The sequence below is a fragment of the Mus pahari genome, chromosome 1 (genome assembly GCF_900095145.1).
Source record: "Mus pahari chromosome 1, PAHARI_EIJ_v1.1, whole genome shotgun sequence".
Lineage (NCBI taxonomy): Eukaryota > Metazoa > Chordata > Mammalia > Rodentia > Muridae > Mus > Mus pahari.
The window spans coordinates 19,813,848-19,823,278 of record NC_034590.1 but is presented as its reverse complement, the minus strand read 5'-3'; the positions used below and the strand labels follow the sequence as shown (position 1 = coordinate 19,823,278).

The 9,431-nt window shown below is 48.8% G+C and overlaps 1 protein-coding gene across 2 annotated transcripts in view; it reads left to right on the top strand.

Annotated features, from left to right (window-relative positions):
- Positions 1-580: 580 nt before the first annotated feature.
- Ptpn5 (protein tyrosine phosphatase non-receptor type 5) overlaps positions 581-9,431 on the top strand; it is a 55,345-nt gene continuing 46,494 nt past the window's right edge. Inside the window, exons 1-2 of one of the 2 annotated variants that reach the window (XM_021192265.2) lie at positions 581-694; positions 1,091-1,472. The gene's annotated coding sequence lies outside the window, so the exon portion shown is untranslated. Of the gene's footprint in view, positions 695-1,046; positions 1,473-9,431 lie in introns of those variants that run through there. The other variant, XM_021192255.1, reaches the window with a different exon arrangement.

The window sequence follows — 9,431 nt, the reverse complement described above, 5'->3', positions numbered from 1 at the left end:
TCCTGGGGCCTGAGAGGCTGCCATCTTGGTTATGGCCACAGATTGGGAGGAAGGAGTGAAGGGCAGGAAGTGAAGTTAGAGCATTAAAGGACGCCTGCTCATGAAGACCCTCCCAGGCTATAACGGGCGCTTTGGCTTTCTCTTGAATGCAATGGCCATCGGCTGTGGGAGTTCTGACAAAGGATAGATGCAACCTGGTGCGCGTTTCTTTCTTTCTTCCTTTTTTCCTGGTGCGCGTTTCAAAAGGATCGCTCGGACTACTCTGTAAAGAAACAGCTGCAGGTGGCCAGGGACGGAAGACTAGTAAAGAGGCTACTGCAGAAATTTAAGCTACGCAGGAGAGCAGTGGCTGAAACCATTCTCTTTAGTAGCCGCGTGCTGCTTCTCATTTTCGCCATGTAAAACTGCTGCGTGTGCGATCCACTGCCCCACTGAGCCTGCAGTGGGGTGAAATGTCAGGAACCAGCCCCGGAGAAGGTAAGATTGGAAATATGCCACACCTGGGCAGCCCTTGGAACCCTGGTACCCACATGAAAGCAAAGCGGATGGGTGCCTGTCCCGCTGCATAAGTCAGGAGAGCTAACCCCGATGGAGAGAGAAGTGTCCACCCGCTCTTGCTCTACAGAGACAGAAAAAGAAGGAGTGGGAAGTAAGGCGCCTCCTCCGAGTCCTGGAACAGGTCCTGAGCTCCCGGGTATGCAGTGCTCCGCTGGTACAGGTGCCAGCATCCTGGCAGGAAGCGCTACAGCATCCCCCCTGTGCACGAACACTCCCACCCCAACTCTGACCCCTTTGTCTAGCTTGCCTCTACCCTCATCCATCTGTCTGTCCGTCCTGCTCCAGATAAAATGTGTACAGCCCTAGTGGGGTCCCTCTGGCGGTTGCCGTAGTCGCGCAGCCCCGACCCGGGGCTCCCGAGAGAAGAAAATCATGAATGAAATGGATGCGGCGCTCCCACTCCCCCGCCCTCTCAGTCCAGGCAACCTTGGCATGGGGGCGGCGCCTGTGGGGACTCCGCACAGAGTTGCGGCGGGTGAGGGGGCACTGGAGATGGGATCGGATGTTAAGGGTCTGTGGTCCGCCCCCCTAGAGCCCTAGGCGATGCTGGAGCTCCCCACCCCCACCCCGCCAAGCGGGCGAGCCCTGCGCAATTCCCGGGGAGCGGCGCAAGCCCGTCCGGGGGCGGGGCGGAGCCCGGGCTGGGGGTGCCCAGCAGACCCGGCAGCTGCACCCGCGACTCTGCAGTTCAGGCGCATTTGGTGGGGCGATTGGGCAGGGAGCACGCAAGGAGAACGGGACTGAGGGCTCCGCGGACAGACCGACAGACGGACGCCCCCGCACACGCAGACGCATCGAGCTCCGCACGGCCCCTGTCACACACAGACAGGGACACACGCAGACACGCACACTCGCGCGCTCACATCCTCCCGCCAGCCTGCTTGTCTGCCGGCGCCTGGAGCCCGCTCTGGCCGGTAAGTGCGGCGCCTTTGTGTGAGAAGCCGGGAGGCATTGGTGCGGGGTCCCCTCTGGGGCGGCAGCGAAACTGACATCTCCTCCAATCCACCGGACCCAGGAGCCCGAGTCCGCCCCCGCCACGCCCCCCGTAGGGAGCCCCAAAGACTGGAAGTGGGGTCCCCAATGCAGGGGAGGGGGCTTGTGGTTGGAGACCACGGAGGGAGCGGCTGCCACTCCCCGCGCTCTTGCGTGGTTCCAAGGAGGGATCCAGATAGTGGTCCAGGTCCGAGCTTCTGCGGCCCAGGCTGGTGTGCAGCTCTCAGCTGCAGCGCCTCTGAACCCCCAGAGAGGGATGGTGGAAATGGTAGCTATCCAGCTGGTCGCCAAATTGTGCCTTCCCAGAGACCCTTTAGCCATCCGCCACAGGGTTCCAAAATAGAATCCCGGTGCATTTCCCCTCCCCCTCCGACATATTGCTTTTTTTTTTTTTTCCTGGAGGAGGCCCAGGCTCCTGCAAAGCTTGGGTCAGAATCCTCATCAAGGATCAATTAGAGAGTGAAGTAGCGTCTTGGGGCCGGAAAAACTCATTTGATAGCTTCATTTTCCAGACAGGGAAACTGAGGCCAGTGAGGTGGTAAGGCCAAGGTCACTGGAGAGTTAGTAGCAAAGCGTGCAGCAGAATCTGGGGTGCTTGGTTTTTATACCCATTTTCTCCCCCTATACAATCAGACCTAATCCCCAGGAAACCCCAGAGCCCAGAAATTCACGTGAGTGTGCCGGGTGAGTCTTGACAATGCTGGCCCTTCCCCCAACTGAAACTGAAGATGCCATTCATGTTCTGTCATCCTTGCTGGTTTAAAAAATTGGGAGTGGGTGCTTTAATTTGCCTCATTTCGCCTCTAGGGGGGCTCTGTTTTGCAAGCATCCGTGGTTTGGAAGGTAATTTGGAGAATGAAGCAGAAATTAGATTCCTGGTGTGGATCCAGCCCTTCCAGGAGTTGCTAAGCCTGAGGGTCCCCAGTTGGACCAGGTGATGTGGCATTCCATGCTTCAGCTCTTCACCTAACTTTAGGATGATCACACACCCTCCCAGTCAGGCACTCTGCCATCCTCCACGAGCACCCACTTTTTCTCATCCAACCATGTCTTTGTAGAGGTCTAATCATCCTTCCTTTGTGGAGTCCCCCAGGTCCCCACCGATGGCTCTTTTTCTTGCTGTTTACTAAGGTTGGCCTCTTGGTATTGCTGAGGAAGCTGATGAGGAAGCTTGAGTTACAGCTGCACCAGGCTCCCTCAAGGGCAGCTAGGTGTCCCCATGCAGAGTGGGCTGTCTGGTGACAGAAGGTGCCAAGAGAGGCAGGCCTAGGGAGTTCAACCACAACTTGATGGAGAAAGGATGAAGTTGGTCCCCTTGGAGAGTTCAGATGGGATAGGGTTCAAGTTAAGATCAAGTTCAGTCTCTAGGGGCATGGGGCTGTCTCAGGGGCTTTCTTCTTGACTGGGTTAAGCAGCCTAACATGGAGCAGTGCAAAGGTGGCCTCATAACAGCTCCAGGAGCCACCACTGGCATTGTAATCTATGTAGATGGCATCCTCCTCCTCCTAAGAGGCATCACTTACACTGACCTCATAAAGAACTGTAGTGCCTAGGTGTGGGGCATGCCAAAGCTTCCACCCTCAGAGTGGGACACCCTGGTCCCAGGTCCAGCTCCTCCTCCTCACCACTGTGTAGTTCAGAAGTTTCTCATAACCTCTCAACAACGCATGCACTTTCTCCTTAAGGAAAATTCTCTCGTGTCCAGGATTTCAGGTCTGCACTATTCGTTGGGGATAGCCTGGGGGGGGGGTAGCATTTATTTATATAATTACTCTGGGCCTGGTTTCCTCTTCTTTCACTTTGTCAGGGAATATTTCCCGACTTAAAGAGATAATGCATGTAGGTTACTGAGCACAGTTCCCAGGACAGAGGGAGAACTCAGGAATGGGTTGATGCTTACAACATTAGTGCCTTAGCTTTGCAGAGATGCCCTCCACTTGTTCCCATCTTCAGATCCTTTGAGGACGAGGGGTTATAAGTCCTCTCAGTAATCCTCCCTGAAGCCAGCCCTCTTCCTGCTGACCTATGCCTCTATCCAGTGCTCAGGCCCTGTAAGACATCCACGTCAATGCCCTGGTTGGCTTTTGCTTTCCAGTTAGTTTGCAGTTATTCAACTTGAATGATTGGGTGATGCATCTTTATACAGGGTCAAGGCTTTTCTTACCCTTGGTCACCTGTATTTCCTCTGCACAGCACAACAGTGATGCCGAGAGCTTCAACCACTCCATTAAGACAAAAATAAAAAGACTCCAGGGAACAAACAAGGCAGATAACCTACTAAAAAAGTTTAGAAGGGCAGATTTCTTCTTCTTGAGATTCAAGGTGGTTTCTTGAAGTTCAGCGGTACCTGAGCTAGGTCTAAGTGATTTGTATATTAGAAGACAGATGGGAGGCTTCCAAGAGGTAGAAACAGCCTGAGCAGGGAGCAGTCAGAATCAAGAACTTGGAACATGGTCAGAAACTGGAAAGTGATCCATCCCCACTGAAGCCAAGAGTTAAAACCAACTCATGACAAGGTTTTGGTAGTGGCAGGTGCTGGGGCACCGGGTGCCAAGTCAAGGAATTGGATTCATTGTCGAGTGAAGGAGAAATGTAATCAGACTTGCTACAAGGAGAACAAGCTAGATGGGACAGCCTGTTGACAGGGAGCTCAAGTAGGAAAAGATGGCAGTAGCCTATGGAGAGATAACAAGGGCCTGGACTGGGGTTGGTTGGAAGAACGGATAGAAAAAAGATCTGGCATCAGCAAGAGGTCTCTTATCACCACAACCTGCAGGTGACTTGATGTGGGCACTTCAGGGAAGGAGGAGAAAGGGATGGTGTGGCTTTGTGTTTTGAATGGCTGATGCTGCCATTCACAAAAAGATTCCGCCAGGAGGGGGAAGGAGACTCTGGGCGAATAGGAGCCATGATGACTCCTGATGCAAGGTTTTGCTGCCCATTCATTCTCCAATGCATACAAACACCCGTGATCCAGTCAAGAGCCAGTTCATCCATTCATTCTCCAGTGCATAGAAACACCCATGATGTGCTGGCTTGTTGCAGGTTCCAGGGATGTATTGCTGAAAAAGACAAACTTCCTACGCCCGGAAAGACAGAAAATAAAACCTAAGCAAGATCAAATGCTTGAGGTTTGCCTCTGGAGCAGGATATAGCAGGAGAATGAGTGATGGCGGGTAAGGGTGGAGGATGGGACCCTCTTTAAACAAAACTGCCTTTTGGGAGCTGATATCTAATCAAAGCCCTGAAGGAAGTGAGGAGGAGACGTGGGAGAGCAGCCCTTTCTAGAAGAGGTTACACGTGCAAGAGCCCTGGGATAAGAACAGATGGGTGTTTCTAAGGAGCCTTGTGTTGCTATAAGAGATAGGCAAGGGTGAAGTCTGGCAGGGAAAAGGGCATGAAAGAGGGCAGGGCCCATCATGCAGCTGCTTATAGGTCTGAGGAATGAGACCTATAATGCATTGGTGTTAATGAGTCCAAGAGGACCTGAGTCCTATTTGTGTATTCTCAGTGCCTAGCAAAACAGCCCTAGTGCCATACAGTGGCTCACTAAATATAGTCTTCCGAGGGATGAATATTGGAACTGGCCATTCATGTACCAGACTTCATATCTCAGAATTTCCTGAATCAATAAATATATTGTGTCATAGTAAGGATATAGTAAACTTGCATGGTCGTGTTCATAAAACTTAGGGGACGTGCTGTAAATTGAGTCAAATATGTGTCTCTTGGGCAACAAGATGGCCCAGGGGATAAATCACTTGCCATGAAACCCATGGAAAGATGGAAAGAGGGAGATGACTCTGCAAAGTTGTCCACTGACCTCCGTCCATGGGCCGTGGTACTCATGCACCCACACACAAGCATAGTAATTTTTAAAAATCTTCATATCTTGTTCAGTCTGACTCAATGTTGTAAACACTGCTAATGGCTGAGGCTAAGTAGGAAAACATACCTGCAGTGATTGCAAACCAGCTAAAAGGATGGCATTTGAGGTCTTCCATCTTACTTCTACTGTAAAGGTAGATCCTCCTGTTCATTCCAGTTTCTCCTGTTTAACCCCTTCACCCTCAGTCACTTCTCTAACAAACATTCTGAAGACACTGATTTCTTGCACAAAGGAACGGATTTTCAGGACAAGGCATTATCATCTCCAGTAAAATGACAGTCTCCCAAAAGGGCAGAGAGTGCAATAGGACATAGAAATTATTCATAGAGTATGAATAGACACCTAACTTGTTATTTAAATGAGTCTACAAGTGTCAAGGGCAAAACTCTAGAAGGTAGCTAGCCATATAAAACACCTATGCATTAAACTAAACAAGGTGTGTATGGATACTAAAAATTATATGGGGCCTTGTGCCAAAAAACAAAAATAGTTCACCAGAAAATACCTATGAACCTATATGGCTTGGCACAACTGTAGAGTTGAGTGACCTGAGTGAGGTTCTTCCTGTCTCCCAAACTCAGTTTCCCTATCTCTAGCGGGGTTAGGGTTTGGGTTTCCAGGATGCTGCAACACTAAGTCCTCCTAGCCTGTGCAGTTGACAGTGGTGTTGAGGCCCCCCCCCCGTGGTCATCAGATGATTTGGGGGGTGTGGGGCAGATAGGTAGCATGCTGGCCTGCTGCCAACATGAGCTGTTCCCACGAACAGGAAATCAACTGTGAGGCTGTACCTTGTGGGGAACAAATTGACAGGTGGTCTTAGTCTAGGACTTAAAGACTGAACCTCCTGGTCCGAACTCCATCTGAGTCTAGCAGATGCTTTGGCTCCGTATCCTGGAACAGGAAGAAGATGCTGTGGGACATAAGAGCTGGATCCTGGAGAAAATGGAGAGAAAGACCCATGTGATCAGGGAGCTCTAGGGGTGCTTGAGAGGGTGTGCTTAAGGCCCTGCTTTTCGTTCTTTGGGGTATACACCTAGAGGCAAAAGTGCTGCCTTATGTGGTAACTCTACGTTTCACTTTTTGAGAAGCTATGGTGTGCTTTTATTTTTTTAAAAAATAAAAGGGATTTTTTTTTTGTTTGCCTAGTGTGAAGAAAACCTCCCATGGAAGTCTTAGGAACGAATGGTGCAGGAAGAAGCCATTAATTTAAAAACAAGTGAATTTTGTGTGAGCTCTGCATGATCTTGGAGGTAATAGAGAAGAAGAAAGGGGGAACAGAATGCAAATGAGCACAGCCACCACTCCTGAAGAATTGTTGTGATCTAAAGGCACTGTGGGTGGAAAGAGAATGCTCTCCTGAGAGATGGTAGTGGGTGGAAGTCATTCAAGCATGCAGGTATTTACTGCACTGGGCATCAAGGTGGACACGGGAGCCTCAGCAATCAACATGGCCTGCAAGACCTTACCCTTACACCAGTCTGATCATGTGAAAAACAAAACAAAAACAAAAAACAAAAAAACAGTCTAGCAACAATGGTCCATATCAATGTGTGCCTTGAGGATAAGACACACAGACTTTCAGATAGAGCTCATGGTACAAACTTGCAGGCCCCATTACTCAGAGGGCTGAGGCAGGAGGATAGTAAGTTTAAGGCCAGCCTGAACTACTGAATAATGAGTTCAAGGCCAGTCTAACCTAGCAAGATGCTATTCAATTTTTTTTAAATAAGGGAGCTAGAGAGATATATGGTTCAGTTGGTAGAGCTCTTGTCCTGCGTACATGAAGCCCTGGGTTTAGTTCTCAGGCCTGCATGAATTGGGTACATAGTGCATGCTAGTAATCCCAGCACTTGGGAAATATTGTCAAGAAGACTTAAGTTCTAGGCCATCTTCTGACAGCATAGTAAGTTCAAGGCTAGCCTGAGATACATGAGACCCTATCTTTACTAAAGATTGCTCACATATAATCTTAAAGGTATATTTATATGCAGTCAGATGCACAATGATCTACTGAGCCTTTACAATCCTATGAGCTTGTTTGACTAACATAAAGATACAGAAGTGGACATGCCTTAAGGATGCTAATTGTGTGTTATATACACAGTGTATATATACAATACTGCTTTAATATTGGTAGAATTATTTTATGGAATCAGAAGAGTAAATTTCCTCCCACGACTAAAAAAATAAAACAATGAGAGATGTGAAATGCTTCATTAACCTCCAGCCTTTAAATGCAATAATTACTCCCATTTCTATCATTGTGGGAGAATTTTATCTTTTATGTAACTTCGTGTAAATAGAATCATAATGACATTGATTTGGGTATTGATTTCTAAGTGATAACTAGAAAGGTTTGGGGTGGGAAAGCCCATCGTGTTCAGAACAGTGTCTTGTCCTACCTAGCCGCCAGCCACACTGAGAGGCCCCTCCTCACCCATTTACCTCTCCAAGCTGTGTGTCCTGCTTCCTCCCACCTCAAGCATCTTCCCTGCTGTTTAGGGACTCCTCCTTGCCTTTCAGCTCTCATCTGTGCAGTTACACCCTCCATAAGACACACCCAGCTCTCACTTCTCACATATCTGGCACCACTCACTTGATTACAATCTAGTGGAGTGGAGACTGGGATTGGCGATATGTCCCCAGAATGAGCTATGCAGATATGGATATAGCACTATACTGTTTTGTCTTAAGATTATTTCACATACAAACAGAGTTTAAGATAAGTATGCAGGGGTTGAAGAGATGCCTCGGTGGTTAAGAACATTAGCTGCTCTTGCAGAGGACCCAGGTTCGGTTCCCAGTACCCACATGGTGACTTACAACATTTTCAGAGGATCCAACACTTTCTTCTAGCTTCCATGAGCACTAGACATGCACGCAGTGCACAAGAATACACATAAGCAAAATATTCATGCACATAAAATAAAAACTATTTTTATGTATATACATAGGTGTGTGCACACGCAGGTGGGAATTGTCTAAGTGGTAGGTACTTATCTAATATCTAAGAGGTGCTAGATTCAATCCTCAGGACCACAAGAATAAATAAACATAAAAACACAAATTTAAGACTCACAGTGGGAGGGGAACAGTGAGATGGCTCAGTGGGTAAAGATGCTTGCCATCAAGCCTGAATACCTGAGTTCTATACCTGGAACCCATATGATTGAAGAAGAAAAATGGTTCCAAAAGTTGTCCTCTGACCTCTGCAAGCATGTAATGGCACACACACACACAAAACACACACACATACACACACACATGTATGTGTAAAAAATTAAAATAACTGCTAATATATCAAACTCTCCCTGAAGCTAGTAAAAAAAAAATAGTGCAAAGAAGTCTAATTTCTGAGCATAAATGAGAATCATAGCCTAGGACGTATGGCCAAGGAAGAGCTGTGCAGCTCAGGGAGCAGTGGGGAGGAGGAAACCAGTCAAGACAAGTTGCCTAGAAGAGGTGAACTTCAAAGGTTTTCCAGGAAGAGCCTGTGTTGAGCGTGGAGTTATATAGTCAGGAGCTAGCCACAGAAAGCCTTGAAGCATGGTCTTCAATTGTGCTAAAGGCTGAGTCCCAGTCCCTCCTTTTCCCTCTCTGGGCCTTTCCTCCTTCATCTTCTCTCACTTCTTCCCTTCCCATCTGCTGAATCTGAGCGCACAGGAAAGCACAGAAGGCCCATTGCATTGCCTTTCATCTCTTCTCTGTCTTCCTACACTGGAGGATACAGGACTAAGACCCTCCCTTACTCCTCCTTTGCCTGGGCAGCTCAGAGAAGACACAGTCATGGACAGGCAAGCCAGGGAACAGCTCTAGGATGGGGTGTAGACCTTCAGCAGGTCTCAGACCACCAGAATGCTGGAGAAAGTTCACTCGGAGCCCAGGGTTGTATGCAGCAGCCTCACTGGAGAGAGCTCCTGGAGGAAGCATGCACTAAGGTGGGCCCTGGAAGAAAGAGCAGGAGCCCACCACTTAGAGAGCCTGTCCAAAC